This window comes from Danio rerio, chromosome 10 (assembly GCF_052040795.2).
Source record: "Danio rerio strain M-AB ecotype USA chromosome 10, GRCz13ab, whole genome shotgun sequence".
Taxonomy (NCBI): Eukaryota; Metazoa; Chordata; class Actinopteri; order Cypriniformes; family Danionidae; genus Danio; species Danio rerio.
Window position 1 is genome coordinate 25,358,234 of NC_141030.1, and position 20,877 is coordinate 25,379,110.

Genomic DNA, 20,877 nt, shown 5'->3' on the forward strand with positions numbered 1-20,877 from the left:
TCAGTTTTTTGTCTGCTAAACACTTTATGTAAAGCCCAAAATCTCAAAACTGACAGGTGCATGAACAAAACAGCGTTCCTGCCTGCAGTGTCTCATTGCCCCACTTAATGCTTACCAAAGAGATGCAACATGACGTCAGCTTTTCCCACAAACCCCCAGCAGCACCTTCCTCCTTTCCTAAATCTTTTTCTCACTCTCTCTCTTCTTACTACCTTTTTCTGCTTTACATCGTTTCTCTCAAAGCCTGTCTATATTTATAGATTCTTGTCAGTGGAGCGGATTCTTGTCCTATATAATATTCATAGACCGCAGTGCGTGGGTGTATAAAAAAGGTCTGTCCCCCACATCCATCCTTCGTGTCCGTTTCCATAGCAACCTCGCATCCCTAAACCTCCGTGCCAGAATGCATTTCACTACCGCAGGCTTAAAGTCCGACCTTAACCCACCTGTGCAGCAGCTGGGAGCTTTTTGCAGGTCAGTGGAGTAGGAAATGTACTGAAAATAATCATACACAGCCCACTAAGTCTATCAAGTATCGCCTTTCTTTTAGCTCCCTGCCAAAACGGTCATGTTTAAAGCAGCGCACGGGGTGGCATCAATGTAAGAAGATTACTGTCAATCTGCCCCATCCCATCCCCCTTTAGTCCTTCTGTTCTTATTCTTTCACTATTTTCTTGCAGACTTTAATTTGAAATCTTTTGTTTGTTCATGCTAGCAGGTATTAAAGTGTGTATGATGGCACACATGGTGAGATGCCTGGAGCAAGCACACACATGCACACGCAAACACATACACACACAAACCCACGGATGAACACACAGGCTGGGGGAAAGGAACCTCATCATGAACAAGGAGCAAGGTAACCATGGCAACAGACAAAGAAGGGATGACGACATTTTGTAGGGTGAACAGAGGAAGGAGGAAATGGCCTGCAATAAGACAGCAGTGTTATTTTTGTACTCTGAATAAAGGATGCAATTGTTCATATTTTCTATTAACCATTTGCAATTCAATCTCTAATTGACTATTATTCAGTTGATAAAACACACTTTGATAGTGTTACATAGTTAGCAGTATATTAGTTTATTCATTAAATCTGAATGTGTAATAATTTTGTGGTTAATTTAATATTTAGAATTACTATATACAGTGCTCAGCATAGATAAGTACGCCCCTCACAGATCTTTTTTTTACATCAATATTTTAATAGGAAACTATACAATATTATATTTGTGCATATACATTAGATTAGTTATTAAATCTGACTTTTAAATCTGGCTTCAGTAGTTATCTAACAAAATAACTTACGATAACAACTCAAAAACTAGTATACTCAAATTTATATGTTATAGAAAAATATTAAAAACAAATTTTAAAAAGGGGGAAAAAATCGAGAGAAGCAAAAAAAATGTAAAAATTTTGTTGAAATTTTGTAGGTTGTAATTTTTTAAAAAATATTTAGCTTGAATGTAATTGTATTATCTTTTAATTTCTCTCTCTCTCTCTCTCTCTCTCTCTCTCTCTCTCTATATATATATATATATATATATATATATATATATATATATATATATATATATATATATATATATATAATTTATATGTTTTTTGTGTGGGCTTGTATTTTACACTACTCTAAAAATACTCAAAAATGTCTCTGTCAATGTTTTCAAAAAATATATTTGTTTTACCAAAATCATATGTGGCAATTTCACATATGGCACATCCATAATGAAAGATTTTCTACATAAATGCAAAACTGCCAAACAAAAAAAAATCAATCTTGTTTGTTCTACAGAGAGCCGGCTTTTTTTCTTTAGATTACCATTTTTTCTTTTGGGTTGTGCGATTTAATTCAGATAATTCTACGAAGTATTATACTGTAAACTCACAGACTTTTTTCATCACACCCATAATGCATGCTTATTTCCGCTATTTAAACCGGAAAGTTGTTTACAAATTGATATTCTTATGATCCAAGAACTCTTTGGTTAGTTGTTTTGGAAAATATGAACAAACGTTGCAATACAATGTTGACATATACTTTGTCTGTGAATTTATGTTTTGAATTTTTACTGCAAATGTCACATCCATAACGCTGGAATTATTGCTCATATATATATATATATATATATATATATATATATATATATATATATATATATATATATATATATATATATATATATATATATATATATATGAGCAATATTTGTACCTTTGTAAAAGTTATACCATATGGTACAGAAAAGACCCTTATGATACTGTTCTGTGCCTTTTATGGTACAATTGAAATGGAGGTACACAATTGTTCTCATAAAAATAGTGTATATGTGTTGGACAGCTCCTTCTTTATTGCAATATCTAAATAAATATTATTGGATAAAGCGCAGTAATTTATGAATAGTTTCCATGTTAAAACATGAACCATCATTTAAAAGCATGTTTAAAGAAACTCATAAACATTAATAAAACATTAATAAACATTAATTGTGTGATTACTGTGTGATTATCAGACTGTTTTGCATGCATGTGCTGTAGTGTGTGGCTTTCTAATGGTGCCATAAACAGCTGTGAGTGGGTGAGGGGGCGAGTGTGGGAAGGGCTTAAGAGGCAGATTCAGTCAATCAGTCGGACACTAGAGAAAAGTGTTGTTTGTGCAGCATCTCCCCACCAATATTTCTATATAGCCTGATTATGGGTTGAGCTACTGACTAGTTTAATTTCATCATCATAACAAGCCGACAAAGAAAAAGACACAATAATATAAAGTACTCTAGTTCTGTCAATCAGTCAGACATTAGTACAGTAACACATATTCATGGGTGTTGATCATATAAATACACACAGCCTGAAGCTTTGAGAGGACTGTGTGGAAGTGGAAGTGTGACCTCACACAGTGGCCATCATATCAATCACATCAACTCAGACTATGACCATGAAAATTGCCCTACATTCTCAACACTCCCACACACCCTCTCACATTCGATTAGCCAAAAGTGGGTGTTGTCTTTCTCCCTGGAGAGTATCACACATAAATTACATGTAGGAGGTATGGATGTGAATCCTTACTCAACATACATTAAAGAGAATCAAGGAATATCACCTATTCTTGGAAAAGCTCTGCTCACATAACCAATAATTAATTTTCAATCTTAATACAGATCTCTCAAAAGAACTGGACATGGGAGGGTATTTCTGCATTTACATTCAACCTCCTGGTCTTTATGGTAATTTATTGGATGACTCAGGTTATAGCAGTTTCATAACTTTGAAGTTGTTTCACTAACATTTGACAACAGCAGTGTTAATTTTGACAGCAAATTTAGATTTTTAGTCTTAGTCTTTTGTCTAAAATCCAATTATTTTAGCCTTCTGAATCATTTTAGTTTAAGTCGACTAAATTTAATTAGATTTTAATCAACTAAATCTAGACTTAGTTGACTAAAATATATTTTGTTTGATTTAAGTGTAACTTCATTCATTCATTTTCTTTTCAGCTCAGTCCCTTTATTAATCTGGAGTCGCAACAGCAGAATGAACCACTCACTTATCCAGCATATGTTTTACGCAGAGGATACCCTATCCAGCTGCAACCCATCTCTGGGAAACATCGATACACACTCATTCACACTCGGACAATTTTGGACTGTGGGGAAAACCGTAGCACTGGAGGAAACCCACGCAAATGCAGGGAGAACATGCAAACTCCACAAAAAATGCCAACTGACCCAGACAAGGCTCAAACCAGCGACCTTCTTGCTGTGAGGCATCAGCACTACCTACTGCGGCACTGCGTCGCCCTCTAAGTGTAACTTAATTAAAATATTGTATACTTTTGTTTAAACAAAATTTTCTAACTAAAAATTACATAAAACAGTCTCATAAAAATTTAAAGACTTACATTAAAGATTTAAAGACTTGTTGAATTTAAGACTTTTGTACAACTTTATATGTACAATCTAACAGAGTCAATTCTCTTAAGGTCAGCGAGAGGCTATACTATTTCGGTTTACACGGGTAAATAAAAAAAGTTTACCTTTGCATGAATTTTGGGATGATTCCTTGGCATGCTGATGTCGCTTTAGATTTGTTGTTTTTAGCAGCTTTTTCCTTGCCATAAGGTTTATGGTCATTTTGTCTTGGCATCAAAAGTGAATCTTCTTTTTCTCTCAGCTGTTGCCATTTCATTATAGTTTAATCAGACAGATGCCCCTATGGATGATATTGCAATCGCATCCCGCATCTACTGTGGACCAGTAACTTTTCAAATGTGTGTCATGCATCACACACCAAGATTCATTCTGACTGGATTTTTTTCCAAAAATACGTCCCTTAATCACATTCTCGACTCTTTTTATTAGTCAACGAAAATGTCAGTATATTTTTATTATAGTTGTCATCATCAACACTTAATTTTTATATAGTTATTGTCTCGTTTTTGTCGAATTATGACGAAAATTTTCAGTCCACGAAATTAACACTAGACAACAGGAAATGTTCAAATAGTTTGACTTAATTGTCAACTTATATACTTATATTGTTGAAACATATTCTTTTAGTGTGACCTTATGCATCAAAATGTGTTTGTGTTACATTTATTTAAAATTAATGCCAATAGAAGTCTTATCATATGCAATAATAATACTGATATTTAATGATTATTCTACATTTCTAAATAATGTCCCTAATTATACTGCATGTCACAATCAGGGCACTTGAAAGTATACTGAGGTATTAAGCAAAATTGTTGGTCCTACTCTTTTGCTTTACAAGACCTCAATGTCATTACGAGTCACGGTACACATGTTCTTTACTCACAAGCCCTCAGTTTGTGGAAAACCTGTCATAACGTAACATTCAGTACAAGTTGTTGCTAACAAAGAACGTAATGCTTTTTCATTCTCATAGATCAAAATATATAAAATAATCAAATCTATTTAATAATAAAATCAACCAAGATCATTAAGAGTAATCATTTGGTAGTTAATATATAAAGAAATGCCATGATCACATACCAAGGCTTCTCCATATTCCAAAGCAAACAAGAGGTGATGATGAGGTGACGGACGCCATTTTGCGGGGTTAGCCTGAAGCTAATTGAGTTGTGACAGACTGACAGATGAATGGCAGGGTGATGAGATAAGATGCTTCTCTCTCTCTGGTTCTGCTCTAAACAGGCATGGAAGTGTGATTCCACACTGTACACACTTTACACACAGCCATGTAATCTGCAGCGTATGTTTGACATTGCTCTCATAAAGGCTAATGAGGGTGACTGTAAATTAACAGGGCTGACAACGTCACTTTAGACTTTTTATGGTTATCTTAAAAGATCAAATATTATCTATCTATCTATCTATCTATCTATCTATCTATCTATCTATCTATCTATCTATCTATCTATCTATCTATCTATCTATCTATCTATCTATCTATCCCAATTGTCTATGTTGCTGACTTCAACAAAGGAAGAGACAACTGTGGTAGGGATGTTGTTTTTCTCACAAGGGTGAGTTGTTTTACCTGGAGACTCCCATCCAAAACCTCCAATCAGTTAGCTGCAACATCTAATTCTCAAAGCTGATTGGCTGTCTGTGCCCTCAGGCAGAATAATGCGATCAAGCAGTGGACCGGCAGTTTAGAGGAGACAGTCTGATCTGGCTCTGACCCCAGGCATGTAATGAACCGTTATGTTTTCTAAAGGAGTGGCTTAATGAAAAAGCCACCCATATCAAATCATAATATCAAACCACTACAAGCCTTCCTAAAGCACAAATAAATTATTAATTGGTCTAAAATGGGTTTTGTATGAAATAAATCACTAATCCAGGATTTTTTCCTGAGTGGTTGGTGGTGACACAATGATAATTTTTTGCATTTTGCATTATTTTCTATTCTTATCAAATACAACATTCTTATTTAAAATGGTTTATATTAAATTTAATTAAATACATAACCAGTGCTTGAGCATCTCTTGGGTTCTGTTGGTAGCCGTGACTGCCTGCCTGATTTTTTTTTCAATAGGCAGAGGAAAAACAAATCTTGATGAAAGTGGCTGCCTCGTGCAAGTATATCTCTATGCAGGAAAAACTGTGCGAATCTATATTACATTAGTTTTAGAACCACATCGCATTCTCACATATAAACACTCTAAATGTAGCAGTTTATTTTTAAAAGGGACACCTTTGTACTTTTTATGTATTAATCATACTGTAGGCACAAATATGTATAAAATTTAGTTGTTAGTATGCATTTTCCAGATGTGAAAGCCTTTAGATTCAAACACGGACCTTATAAAAAGGTATCCCTGAAGTGCAGCTTTTGCACCTTTATTATTGAGTGAAGCCTAATAAATTAACATGCCATTCACTTTGAGTCTGTGAGGAGCAAGTGATCTGACTGACTAACCTGTTTCTGAAAGTAAAACTTCAGAAATGATTACTATGACATTTTGAGACCAGACAGCGGCAAACAAATGAAACATAAAATAAACTTTTAAAAATACCTTTAGATTCACAGATTTTAATTTCCCTTACTATTATTACAATTCATGCATTAAATTAATCATTCATTCATTAAAACCGAGAAAAAATAGTTTATCTTTAACTCTGTGCATCTAAAAAGGAGTAGACAAAGCCTCTCATACTCCACGACTTCTATTGTTTATTACTACATTGACTGGGTCAGGTTATGTGAATTTGTAAGGATAACATTTTGACGTGTCATGGGTACCAAATATGCCAGACTAACGTTGCTGCTCAATTTTTTTTTTCTTTAACGACGCGAGTTCTGTATTAACCGAGAATGTTACACACCTTTACATACATAATTGTCAATTGTTGTCGGAAATTTCCTTTATAAATATCTACATTTGTGCTTTCTGAACGAATACAAAACTTTTAGATAAATAAATTCATTCAATGACAGCAAAAGGCGCGCGCTTTTGGAGGTTTCCCAGCAACGGATGTAAACAAATCAGCCCTGCACTCTCACGCTAGCAAACTTTATTTATCGTGAAAACGAAACTTTACGTTTCCACCGGTTACCTTTAAATATACGTTCAAATTTAATATGAGAACATACTCAGTGATTTGTTAGTTTGACATTACATGCTTAATCGAGTAAGTACTCACCAGACTGCTCTTCTGCTATCGATCACCAATGTTTATCTGTTTATTCTATCATGGCAGATCATAGAGGCAGGCGTCCTGTTGCTATATTTCCACACTGTTTTCTTCCATTTCAAATATTCACCTTACAGCCACCTATTTTGCTTTGCCATTTTAAAAGCTGTGTACGGAAGAGATTCTGTGCTCCTATTGGTCAATGTCACCCATGTGACGGATCGGATCGGATCCCGTCGTGGAAAGTAGGGCAGACCGAATGCAAGTGCACTATTGCTGTATGAATGTTTTTTTTTTTTTTTTTTTTGAACTATGATAAGAAATTGTTAATATTTTGATTATACATACCAAGTTTCATATCCATATATGTAAATTTAGCAATCAGAAACCTCTTTATTTAAGTGGTGCTTAAATAACTAGATATTTATAAATACCATTAAGGAGAGTGCAAACAAAAAAGCTGTTAAACTGTGTATTTGTTTGATACTTATTAGGTAATTGTGAGTTAGCCTGACATTATTTGTATTTTTTTATTAATATTTGTTATTTTATTTTGTTTTACCTTTTGAGTTTTTGTACTTCTATATAATTTTATTATGGTTTTCATATTTTTGTGCACCTCTGGCATTGTTTTGTATGTTTCTTTCTTGCATTAAAATCAGTGCACTATTACATTCTCGGGAATGTCCTTATTCTGCAATGCGGAAGTGTGCTCGTTTTTGTGGTTGTTTTAGAATGTCCCATTCAGGTATGGGAGAAATGACTAGGAATAATAAACAACAGAAAACGGTCTATCTACTTGCTCTACAAACAAGCTTGTTCATGGCTATACAGATAAAGCAGAATAATATAATAAGAAAATATGAGTTTGCAACATCAAGCAGCATAACGAGCTGTTTTTAACGTCTAAATATGAATGGTAGTGAATGGGACCGGAAGTCTTGAGCCAAAAAGATTTAAATGGCTGCGCCCGCTCGCACATGATGAATAAGGTAAATGCACTAGATATCGCATACGGGCTCTAATCATGCGTCTAAAGTGCTGCCACATTTGTACAGTGCTACCAAGACAATATCATTCAAATGCACTTATCTAGACTAAAGCCAATCTGAAGATTCTGGACTTTAGCACTGCGTACGGGTGTTTGTAACGAGCAAACAAAGAAAACAAAGTATAAAGGCAGAACATTTCATAGGTAAGATTTTTTTGTGCTTTTATATCTTACAAACTTTTGTGCTTAACAAGTTATTGATGATAAAACAGTCACTTACTGCACTGCATATAAGGCAAAGTAGCACCAACTTGCACTATATTCTTGGCTTATTCTAGTTTTGGTAAATAAAATCAGAAAACAAGGTAAATGAAATATGACAACAAGACGCTGCGATACCAGAAACTTGTGTTATTGTCATCTAAGTGAAGTAACGGACAGTTTTTGAAGTAACCTATGCAAGGTTGCCTGATAACATAACAGTGCCTGCGCCTCAATGTATCCAAACTAAGTTATTGAATACTACAAATGTTTTACCAATTAGATCAGAAAGGTGCATATGTACAGACGCAGGGATATTGATGGTTCACATGAGTCGTTTATAACAGAGATTCACAAACAAATTGCTCCCTCCATTAGAAGTAAAATTATCCATCAATATTGAAAAGTGATGTAAAGCTACAACTTTCGTAATTTAAACAAATATTTGCATACTGATAACTGTGAAAACTCCCGATCATAGATATATGTATAAATGCTTACATATAGCTCCGGATGGCAAGTCCTCCACTAGATCTAGGTCCCACATTCATTTCAAAGGAGCGCTACCCTGTTCTCAAATGGTGGCTCTATTGACACATTCCTTCCAAAAGACAAAAACAGCGTAGGTGACATCTAATGTAAATATCTACTCCTGACACTGCATGTCTGAGTGTGCGTGTGCAAGTCTCCAGCCAGATAAAATTATGCTAAATATTATGCTGCATTCCAGACAGCTCACTTCAACTTACCTGTCAACCCTCCCGTTTTTCCTGGGATTCTCCTGTATTTTACAGTTCTATCCCGCCATCATCTCGTAAGGGTATTTTCTTGTATTTCTCCTATAACTTCAATCTTAAAGGGTGGCAAAAATATATGCAACCAATACCGTCGAACCCTTATTTTCACATCCCAATGTTGACAGGTATGCAGTAGGATGTGGGACATTTCACTGATGAAATCCCCAGCTCTGGCCACGTTTCATATGTCACATGAAACATTCCAAATTTTTGGGAGATTTATATTGCATAAAATACAGTTTAAGTAGCAGTCTTTATTTCAAGCGCAAGTCCTAGAAATATTGGCTTAAAAATGACAATCCAGGCAGAAATAAAACAGATACAGACAAGACATTACTAGTTACTAGATGTATAACTGGCTGAAATTGGATTTTAGGACAGAAAATACAGTTTGAAGGAGTCTTTTGAAAAGTTTGTTATAGACTTAGACTATAGCACAATTTAGATAACGCTATCTACAATTCACTTACCAAAAATAGCCATTCAGGCAAAATAGATGAGAAATTGTCTCTAGAAATCTAAAGTCATATACTTCCTCAGACAGGGGTAGTGGAGAACACAGAAAAATGATGCTAAATTCCAGACAGCTCACTTCAGCTATAGGCCTTGGAGTAGGATGTGGGACATTTTACTGATGAAATTCCCATCTCTGGCCATGTATCGTATGTGGCATGAAACACGCTAAATTTTCTGAAAGATTTAGATTGCATTAAAAAAAATACAGTTTAACTAGCAGTCTTTATTTTAAGTGCATTTTATGGCCATATAAAGGTTTCCCAGAAGCCACTTCTGTTGCTGGTTTGATAGCCTAGATTTAAATACAGGAGGCTTACAGTCTCTTTTATTGCTAAAAATGACTATCCAGGCAGAAATTAAACAAACAGACCAGACATGTATAATTGGCTGAACTTGGAGTTCAGGACAGAAACATATTGTTTGAAGGAGTCTTTTCTTTTCAAAAGTTTGTTGCAGAGGTAGACTAGCACAACTCGGATAACGCTACATTATGCAAAAAAATTCTATCAATTATCAAAAATAGCCATTCAGGCAAAATAGATAAGACATTGCTTCTAGAGATCTGAAGTCACATACTTCCCCAGAGAAGGTGAACAACTTGGGACAGAAGAAGTATACAACAGAATTCAAAAAGCAAGTATCAGAATGAACTATCACATACTATATGGAATACAAGTATTACTTGATCAAAGTACCTCCTTAGTAGGTCTTTGCATTTTCAAAAGCTGCCTACATGTACATTCTTTTGTTTTTTAATCAAAAAGAGACAACCTTACCAACCAATAAATAAAACAAAATATGAAGTTATTTGTGCTAATGCTGAAACTCCATGACACACATTTAGCCATTATGAGACTGAACTCCTAACCTCACGTGCTGTAAAACACAAATAACCCAAACTGCTGATCTGATCTGTGTTAAACTCGGAGACGAAGGATTAGCGGAGCTCATCCCTGCAGCGAAACACACGGTGAGACACACTGATCACACACCAGAACTGCACACCCACACAAAGCGAATGTGCCTGCTGTTAACACCATGCTCCCAACAGAGACCACAGGAGTTCAAATCTGCTGACAGCATCCTTGTACATCCATCTATATGGAAACACTCACTTGGACATGCTACACAGGAAAATAAAGCATAACATGTAAAGCACATCACAACATATCTTTGCCGTAATGAAAGGCTGGAGGCAGAATATGATTAGAAGAGATGAAAAATAAGAAAGGGTGGGGTGAGATACATTCTCATATATGATGCTGTGTAAGCTGCCATTTTGTATTATTTAGGTCACAGAGACTTACTAAAAGGGTGGGGTTGGTGGTTTTTAACCCTTAATAGGCCATACCGGCGAGAGTAAAAGAGACGAACAAAGACAACAAACTAGCATTATTAACAATGTTTGGTGGAGAGATTTGAGAGGAAAAATCACAGTGCTTCTATGCATATGTCTTTGTCTGGCTGCCAAGGTGAACCATTTTCTGGCAGTGTGATGAATCTGTCACGCGGCCAAAGCTGATGAAGCAGATGTCAGATTTGGGTCAGACATACATGAAGAGGAAGATTCAGAGAATAACAAAAAAAGACAAAACACAGACATGTCTGGAAGTGAAGGAGACTAGATGAGAGAAATTTAAAAAACACTACAGATGAAAAACATGTCAGCTAAGGAGAGGAGAGAAATCAAGGACAAAAGGAAAAAGAGCGAGGAGGGGTGTAAAAAACCGGCCATTGGCAGTGCTGCCCACAAGTGGTGCTTGGGAGCATTGCAGTTTCAAAATGTCTTAAAGAGATAGTTCACTCAAAACTGAAAAATCTGCCATCATTTATTCACTATTGATTTGTTTTGAACCAATTGGAGGTTTTTGTTGTTGTTCTGTTGAACACAAAAGAAGATATTTAAAAGAAAGTTGAAAAATCTGTAACTAGTCAATGGTTAGAAGTTTCCGACATTTTCCAAATATTTTCTTTTGTGTTTTACTGAACTAAAAATTGAAACTGGTTTGTAACAATAAAATGGTCAATAAATGATGGCAAAATTTTAATTTTTGAGTGAATTATCCCTTTAAAAAACTGCATAATGCTTGTGTTTATTGTGACTGTGCATGTGGTTGTATTCTGTCTTTCTCTGGTCATATATTCTGTGACATCACATTCAATACACTTACTATTTTTAGTCCAGGCTCGAGGTGGAGGTGCAGATGTAAAGCCTGAGTGCACTAATGGTCCATCTGTTCCCGTACACAGCCTGAGTGAACCAGAACAAAGACCTTGCAATCCTGAACATTAATACTCTCTGTTCTTCTATCTGTAGTGTTTTTAAGTGAAGCAAGCATGTTTTGCCTATGGCACTATATACTGCAGAAGAAGAACAGTGTAAATATAGCATCAGAAAACTTCAGAGTCACTTCAAGAGTCTCTATCCTGGGATTTGATGGCATTCAAGTTCCATTTACACCATGTTCCTGCGAGGAACAATGTGTTAAGGCGCGAGCAAGGAAAAAAGAAAAACACTAATTGAATTTTGCACAAACGGCCTGGTATAATATGAGTCAAGCCTTAATACACCAGAGAACAGAACTTCAAATCACTTGCTCTGCCCTGAAGATAGACATATAAAAGTAGGTCACAAAGTTAAAGATTTTAAATACAAGGCAGGAAAAACACTACCAAAACTTTTAATTCACAATATTAAATAAAGTTCTAAAAGGTCACTTTTATATTTTTTTATTATTGTTTAGTAAAAATATTCTCTTTATTAGAATTTATTCAGTAAAAGAGGAATTGATTTTAACATTATTATTTTTTTTAAATATACATTTCTTTAGAAAAGAAGAAATACAATAAAATAAAAGTAACTCAGGAAGTAATCTGTAAGAGGAATACAAGTACATACAGTTACAAGTTAAGAACAATAAGTAACAAATAAGACATAGAAAGGAAAAAAAGAGAACAAAATAAAGAAAGGGGAAGTACAAAATTAAAGAAAAAAACACAGAAAGCATCAAAGACTAACTCACTAGAAGCATTATATTTTCATATTTTTTTATTAACTTGCAGAATTTTTTGTTGTTAGATAAACGTATAACTTTAAGCAAGGAATCAATTTCAATAAAAAATGCGCAAATGAAGGAGAGGATTTAAGAAATGTTCGATTGTGGATAAAGAATTTCACATATAATATAAAAAAATAGCAGAAAGGCTAGGTCATTCATTAATTTTCCTTTGACTTAGTCTCTATTTCAGAGGTTACCACCGCGGAATGAACCACCAACTATTCTGGCATATGTTTTACACAGCAGATGCGCTTCCAACCCAGTACTGGGAAACATACATATACACAAATTCACACACATACACACTTTACTCTACGGCTAATTTAGTTTATTCAGTTCATCTATAGCACATGTGTTTGGGCAGTGAAACTTTAGCACCCGGAGAAAACCCACGCAAATGCAGGAAGTGCCAACTGGCCAAACCGGGACGGCAACAGTGCTAACCAAAAAAATATATATAGTGTAACAGTAAAAAGATTTTAAAAGACAATTAATTCGGATTATACTGTAGGTTGCACTGCAATACTTAAATAATGCTCTAAATAAGATTAACAAGATTTCGAAACAGGGTGATGCAGTGGCGCAGTGGGTAGTGCTGTCACCTCACAGCAAGAAGGTCGCTGGTTTGATCCTCGGCTCAGTTGGCATTTCTGTGTTTAGTTTGCTTGTTCTCCCTGCATTCGCGTGGGTTTACTCCGGGTGCTCCGGTTTTCCCCACGGTCCAAAGACATGCGGTACAGGTGAACTGGGTAGGCTAAATTTTCCGGAGTGTATGAGTGTGTGTGTGAATGTGTGTGTGGATGTTTCCCAGAGATGGGTTGCGGCTGGAAGGGCATCCGCTGCGTAAAAAGGTGCTGGAAAAGTTGGCGGTTCATTCCGCTGTGACGACCCCGCATTAATAAAGGGACTAAGCCGACAAGAAAATAATTTTTGTTAAAAACATTCATTGCACATGGTTTAAGGCAGGGGTGCCCAAATTTTTCGTATGAAGGGCCAAAAACTAAATATGATTAATTGCTGTGAGCCAAAGATTAATATACCAAACTATTTTATGTCATAGGTGATGTAGTGGCGCAGTAGGTAGTCCTGTCGCCTCACAGCAAGAAGGTCGCTGGTTTGAGCCTTAGCTGGGTCAGTGAGAGGGGTCTGCCTGCAGACCTGGTGTAGTGCAATCTGGGCTACATCCAATGCTTTTTAATGGGCTCACCTAACCCCACCCCTAGCCCTACCCGTCTCAGTGATGTCACTAGCTCCATTTGAGTGCATTGTGTCTGACATTGCATCGCTGAGTGATGCAGTCTCAGCTTGCATCATAAAGGCTGCATCCAGAAACTATTGGGGTCAGTTGGAGTTTCTGTGTGGAGTCTGCATGTTCTCCCAGCATTCGCGTGGGTTTCCTCCGGCAGCTCCATTTACCCCCTGAGTCCAAAGACATGCAGTACAGGTGAATTGGGTAGACTAAATTGTCCGTAGTATGAGTATAAAGGAGTGTGTATGGATGTTTCCCAAAAATGGGTTATGGCTGGAAGGGCATCCGCCGTGTGAAACATGTGCTGGATAAGTTGGCGGTACATTCTGCTGTGGCGACCCCGGGTTAATAAAGGACTAAGCCGAAAAGAAAATGAATGAATGAATGAATGAATTTTATGTCAAAATATTTCAAAATAAATAGAAAACATTGCTTTGAATCATATTAACTAATGCATTATAACGTTTTAATGATAAGTTATTGGAATTAAAACATAAACAGGCACATTTATAACACAGTGAAGATCAACGCTGAATACACTGGTCAAGCAGAATCTGCCTTTGCCTTGATTTGCTCACCAAAGTCTTTGCATTGTCCTCTATCCGTATGCTGGTATATTTTTTAAAACTAAAATACAGCATTCAAATTAAAATATTTAATTTTAGTTCACTTCATTGTAGCTTAACAATAAAACAAACAAATAAAAAAATTACATTACATTTAAAATGACAATCTCTACCTCACCATCATTCTCCCTTTCTTCTCAGAAGGGATGGCCGCCAAATCAAAGGTTAGCATGGGCCAACTTTTGCCTGCGATGTCTAGTTTGAGCATCTCTGGTTTGGGTAATAGTACTTAAATTGTTGAAGCAGATACAGTGAATGAGAATCTTATAATAAAGACTATGGAAAAAACAAATCCAGTTCTGCTCAAAAGCTCAGTAGGCAATTCTTTACTCAGACTCAGAAAGTGTTAAATTATACTTGTGTTTGGGTGTGAAGACAGTGCTATTATGATGGTAATTGTTGTTTTGTGCTGTGGTCGTGCAGCTGTCCCTTTCATTGAGAGACTGTCGGCATTTTGTTTTATGACCTATAGACGTTTTCACTCACAGGCTCCATTCCAACACAGAGCACAGCAGGCCAGGCTCTCTTCAGTGGCACACGCTCTGCCTTTGTTCTCCAACACAAAGCTGCAAGAGAGACAGAAAGGGATCCAGATTTTTTAAAAGAAGGGAAGTGTGTCCGGGAGGAGGATGCAGTGTGGAATATATTAGGGTTTCAGCCTGTAGCTTCAAATGTGACCATTATCGCATCAAAACACACACACACACACAAACACAAACTCATAGAAAAGGAAGGAGTAAGAATTTAGATCCTGCCAATGTCAATTTCTGTTTGCCTCAAGAAGAGCAGTTGCTTATGTGTAAAACAAAGTAGCGCCATCCTATGCTGACTGAATAAGAGAAGTAGGGTCTACAGAGACTAATGTAAAACTCAATAAGGGATTCCTTTATTATGAGGGATAGGATAACTCTTTTTTTAGTTTTAACATGACAAGCTGCTAGATTGTTTAATACTGGTCCAAGGTTTACAAGCTTTACAAGCTATTGAGCATCACCGATCAGCTAGTTGCAAGCTACCAGGTTCCAAAAACAACCTTGACCAACCTAATATAACATGTAATTAGCTAATATGTTGTCATTTTAAGAGCTTAATTACAACAGACAAGCAACAAACCAGCTCTCATTTATTCACAGAAAGTGGCTGTCATGACTAACTTGACCATAGCAACATTATAAAAACATCACAATCCCAGCTTGACCGCTCAACATGACTAGCCAAAATCTGGTTTGATGTTGGTCTACCAGCTCACAAAAAGCCATCTCAGACAAGCGAAAAACCAGCTATTACAATATATTTATATCATGCATAATGTGGCTGTTATGGACTGATGGTTTTATATATATATCATAACCATCAAAGTTATTTATTATAATATTAGGCTAGAAACCATGCTCTAAATCATATCTTTTCATCCATTCATTTTCATTCAGCTTAGTCCCTTATTTATCACGGGTCGCCACAGCAGGATGAACTACCAATAATTTTGTCATATTTTTTATGCATGTGGATGCCCTTCCAGCCGCAACCCAATACTGGGAGACACCCATACACTCTTACATTCACACTCATACAGTCATTCATTCATTATCTTTTTCGGCTTAGTCCCTTTATTAATCTGAGGTCGACACAGCGGGATGAACCACCAACTTATCCAACATATGTTTTACGCAGCAGATGCTCTTTCAGGTGCAACCCATCACTGGGAAACACAATATGGCCAATTTTGTTTACCCAGTTCATCTATTGCGCATGTCTTTGAACTGTGGGGGAAACCCACGCGAACATGGACAACATACAAACTCCGCACAGAAATGCCAACTGGCCTGGCTGGCACTCGAACTAGCATTCTTTTTGCTATGAGGCGACATAGCTAATCACTGAGCCACCATGCCACCCTCACATCTATTTGTTCACAAATAATTACTTTTTTTAGACTGACCTGACATCATCATATATTGGTTTTCCACCAATTTTTACCCCATCATAGACTCTGAATGTATATTTATTCAGTTTTTACATTAATTCCAGTAATATTATTGACTTATATGCATATGTTTATACAGTATGATTTATTTACAATACAGGTTGTAAAGTAATATTTTTTGTCTTTTAATTGATGTATTATTGATGCGGCACAGTGACACAGTGGGTAGCTCTGTTGCCTCACAGCAAGAAGGGCGGTGGTTTAAACCCAGCTGTCCCAGTTGGGATTTCTGTGTGGAGTCCCAAACAAGTCCATAGACATGTGGTGTAGGTGTATTGGGTAGGCTAAATTGTCCTTGGGGGTTGACCATTGGGCTAACGACTCACCTCGAAAAAATTAGATGTTAAGAAACATCAACATAGTGCAGCTAAATATTAACTTCGATATAAACGGACCAGGGAGTAAGTAGATGTATTATGTGAAAGACTTGTTTTGTTTACCAAACAAGTTGATCTAATTGCATTGTAAACATGAAATAATGTTAAACAGATATAATGTATATTTTTATTTCATGTTTTAAGTTTTTAGTCACTATACTCACAGAATGATTCTGCACAAATCCACTGATTTTTCTTTACAAAATTTGCAGATTCTGTCTGGCCCTGATCATAACTGTTCTAAAAAATAGTCTGACTAGTAACATGACTTGTTGGATGCTGGTTCACTGCTAGTCTGCCAGTTTACTGACCATTGTAAACCAACAAGTAACCAGCTGTCATCTAGCCTATTTAGTTGTTTTGTGCACAGTGTGTTCTGAATTCACTTTACTAAATCATAACTATCATAAGTAGCAGGTTGACCAGTCACTGTTTTTTTTTTTTTCAAAGTATGACAGATGGTTTGTTTCTGGTATGGCAAAAGCCTTACTATTACAATGAAAAACAGCTAGAAACCAGGTGTTTCAAAACAAGCCAATTATATAATTAATAATAATAACAAAAGCAAAAAGTTGTGTGTATAAAAAAACACACACACACATTAGACTGTCAAATACAGGGTAATTTAAAAAAAATTAATTGTCGTCAATTTAAGGAAGCTCTGAAGTTTTGAAAAACTTTTGTAAGTACTCTTTACATTGATTAATAACCCATCATGTTTATTTAATTAAATGCAGATTTTCAGAGTTGTGACATTGTTTTTGAATCCTCCTGTACCTTGCCCTGTATATTGACCTCTCACAAGGTTGAGATACAATCACAGCCAATGCTGTAGTCAGATGACACACTCATCCGGCGCTGCTGTTGTGCAGATTGTTTAATAGGGTCTGTAATTTGATAAAGACTCCAATCTGGTTTGTTCACCCCATCATGTCTGCCGTACAGATATCTTGGAGAGACCACAAACACAAACATGGTGATTAGTGATCATGTGACCAAAAGGAGGCAAGATAAGGATGGAAACTGCTCTAATACTGTCATGAAAACAGATGGCACAATCTGAGCCCTCATTACCTCAAAGCCTTCATCTAGGCTGTAGGATCCATTAAAAACAATGACAATTGTTATAAGGAGTTAGTTCACCCAAAAATTTGTTTGACCTTTGTTTTTTTTAGAGAACAAATTAAGATATTTTGGATAAAATCTGTAAGCCTTCTCCTCCATAGATAGCAACGGTCCTGGGAAGTCCAGAAAAGGAAACAACAATATTGTCAAAACATTTCACATGACATCAGTGGTTCAATTAGTAATACGAAGCACCAAGAACACTTTTGTGGGCAATAGTGCATCCATAATACCTGCAATTCGGACCTATAGAATTCCCTCAATTATTTATGGCATAGATTCAACCAGGTGCTAAAAACATTCCTAGAGATTTTGGTCAATAATTACATGATAGCATCACACAGTTGTACATATAAAATATATAAATCTCCAGTTCCAGGCCAGCATATCCCAATTTTTTGAAGAGAGAGTTATTCACTCCCCAGACCTCTGATTTATATATATCCCCAGACTACTGATTGTAGGAATTGAACATGTCACTTTTGGCTCACAATTCCTACTTTCTAACCATTAGGCCATGACTACAGATAGGCTGTGCAATGCTTAGTTGCTACCTAAAGTGTTTCAAGAACGTCTATCACCACTATCGCTATCAGATCTCCACCAGTGTGAACTACTGATTCGAGACAGGTTGGATCTAACTTTCCTTTTTCCTCCTTTCTTATAGGCTACTTTGTTTAATCTTCAACAGATCATCTTGACCGTGTCACGTGCCTAAATACATGAAATTACTGTGTGATTACATATTTACATTTACTAGGAGTCAAGCTGGTGTACCTAAAATTTGGCTGCTGAGTATATTAGTTTATGGAGGCTCAATTAAATTAAACTACAATTTAAAAAAATAATGTCCCACATTCAGCTACAATTCCATATATAAAACGTATTTATTTTAAAGAATGTAAATCCATAGAACCAGTCACTGGATTATGAATTTTTCAGAAGCACAGATGGTGGTAAATCCTCACAATGAGGCTTTCATCCAGTGTTTGACCATAAACACACGTGCCTGCATTTCAGACATCAACCTTTTTTCTCCTATAAATAAACTATAGAGAGAAAATCTTCAACAAATGATTAATATTTAAAAGCTTTTAAAGACATACACATAAAATGATCATAGAGCTGATCTGCATTCATTTCCCATAAGCTTAAATCCATGACTTAAACAGCAGTAGACAGGCTGTGTGAGTTGGCCTCATAACCTGGAAAAGGGACAAATAAACAATGCCATGCCCTGCTTTGCAAATTAAAATTGAACCAAGCCCTCCCTCTTTCTCGCTCATGGCTCTGTTTCTGTGGCTGCCCTACACTGACATCATTCCCCTACTGACACACTTTCAGGCAAATCACCCCTATTGCCTTTCTCTGATGGTCTCTTCCTTGTGACATCAGCACTTTCTTACAGCAATATAGGTCCTATACCCCATCTAGTGGACACAGTCGTAAGACTGCATGTGAAGAACAAATTCAATAGTAAACCGATCTATTTTAGTGCATTTTACTATATAAACACATTTTTTTAATGGATATTTTATTTTATTTTATATATATATATATATGTGTGTGTGTGTGTGTGTGTGTGTGTGTGTGTGTGTGTGTGTGTGTGTGTGTGTGTGTGTGTGTGTGTGTGTGTGCATATATACACACAGACACACACACACTTCAGATTATGTATCAGGTCAGGTAGCCTAAAACTGTTTAATTCAACAAAAGAGAATTGTATACAGAAGGTATGGAGCAAGAACACAATGCATCTATATGACTCCTTATGACTTATAGGAAAATAATATCTGAGATCCAAACAAGTTTTATTTTCTTAACCTAGCTGATTTCATTGCAACTTTGAGCAACAAGAGCACCACCTGGCTAAAATCATGAAAATATTCATTTACAGTCACACAAGCTCATACTGCAACTTTCTCAGCAATACTGACATCTACAGGATACTCAAGGTTACTACAGATGACCCACTAACACACATGCGCACACACATAAACAGTCACACAGTAGTGATCTCTCATTTCTGCTCTTCACAAAACAACACCAACCCCTACTGGTCAGTACAGGGAGCTACATCTATGGTCTTCCATTTTAAAAGCATAAAAACAAAGCCAAAGTTATTCACTAACATTTCCTTCTCATTTCTGCTTTCTTCACTGGCCAGTATAATCAAGAGGAGGATGGAACATCTCTGACTCAGCAACCGGGAAGAAATCCACCTCAGGATATCCTCATATTACTGTGTGTTACAAAACAACCTGAGCTAATGGAAAAACAATAAAGAAAACATTCTTCAGGTTAAATTATGAGCACCTTGAATTCATTATTTAAATTGTAGCTGCGTCCATTTTTTAGGAAAGTGGGGGAGGATAAGTTATAATTCTCACGCAGGAATGTGGGGTATGATGGTTTGATTAGAAACAGATGTGCTCAGTCACAAACAGAAAACCTCTCGTGGGACTTCAGGAGGCAAAGCTGGGAGGAAAATGAGAACTGAAGTAGCAGCAAGGCAAATGTTATTGTACCATACTGTAAGCCTTAAAGTCATGTACTGATTAGTTAAAAGTGTTAAACTTGTTCAAATATACTTATATACTGGGGCCTCAAAGGTTTTCAGAAACTGTAAAATTTGTTTGCTGTAAAAATTGGCATTTGTATTTCAAGAAAACATATCAAGAAAAGATTTACTGAGATCTGCGGTAATACCTTTACATTTTATTAGTTAATGTTAGTTAATGCATTTACTAACATGAACAAACAAT

The 20,877-nt window shown here is 36.2% G+C and overlaps 1 protein-coding gene, 1 long non-coding RNA gene and 1 other non-coding gene across 45 annotated transcripts in view; 1 reads left to right on the forward strand and 2 right to left on the reverse strand.

Annotated features, from left to right (window-relative positions):
* Positions 1-7,313, reverse strand: part of LOC141376356 (uncharacterized) — a 273,156-nt gene extending 265,843 nt beyond the window's left edge. For all 43 annotated transcript variants that reach the window (XR_015501052.1, XR_015501078.1, XR_015501053.1 and 40 more), the window contains exon 1: positions 7,137-7,313. This is a non-coding gene — a transcript (uncharacterized LOC141376356). The remainder of the gene's footprint in view (positions 1-7,136) is intronic.
* Positions 1-20,877, forward strand: part of fbxw11b (F-box and WD repeat domain containing 11b) — a 649,789-nt gene that overhangs the window by 376,241 nt on the left and 252,671 nt on the right. The gene's annotated exons all lie outside the window — the stretch shown is intronic.
* LOC137490376 (uncharacterized) overlaps positions 14,450-20,877 on the reverse strand; it is a 60,685-nt gene continuing 54,257 nt past the window's right edge. The window contains exon 4 of the long non-coding RNA XR_015501095.1: positions 14,450-15,192. This is a non-coding gene — a long non-coding RNA (uncharacterized LOC137490376). The remainder of the gene's footprint in view (positions 15,193-20,877) is intronic.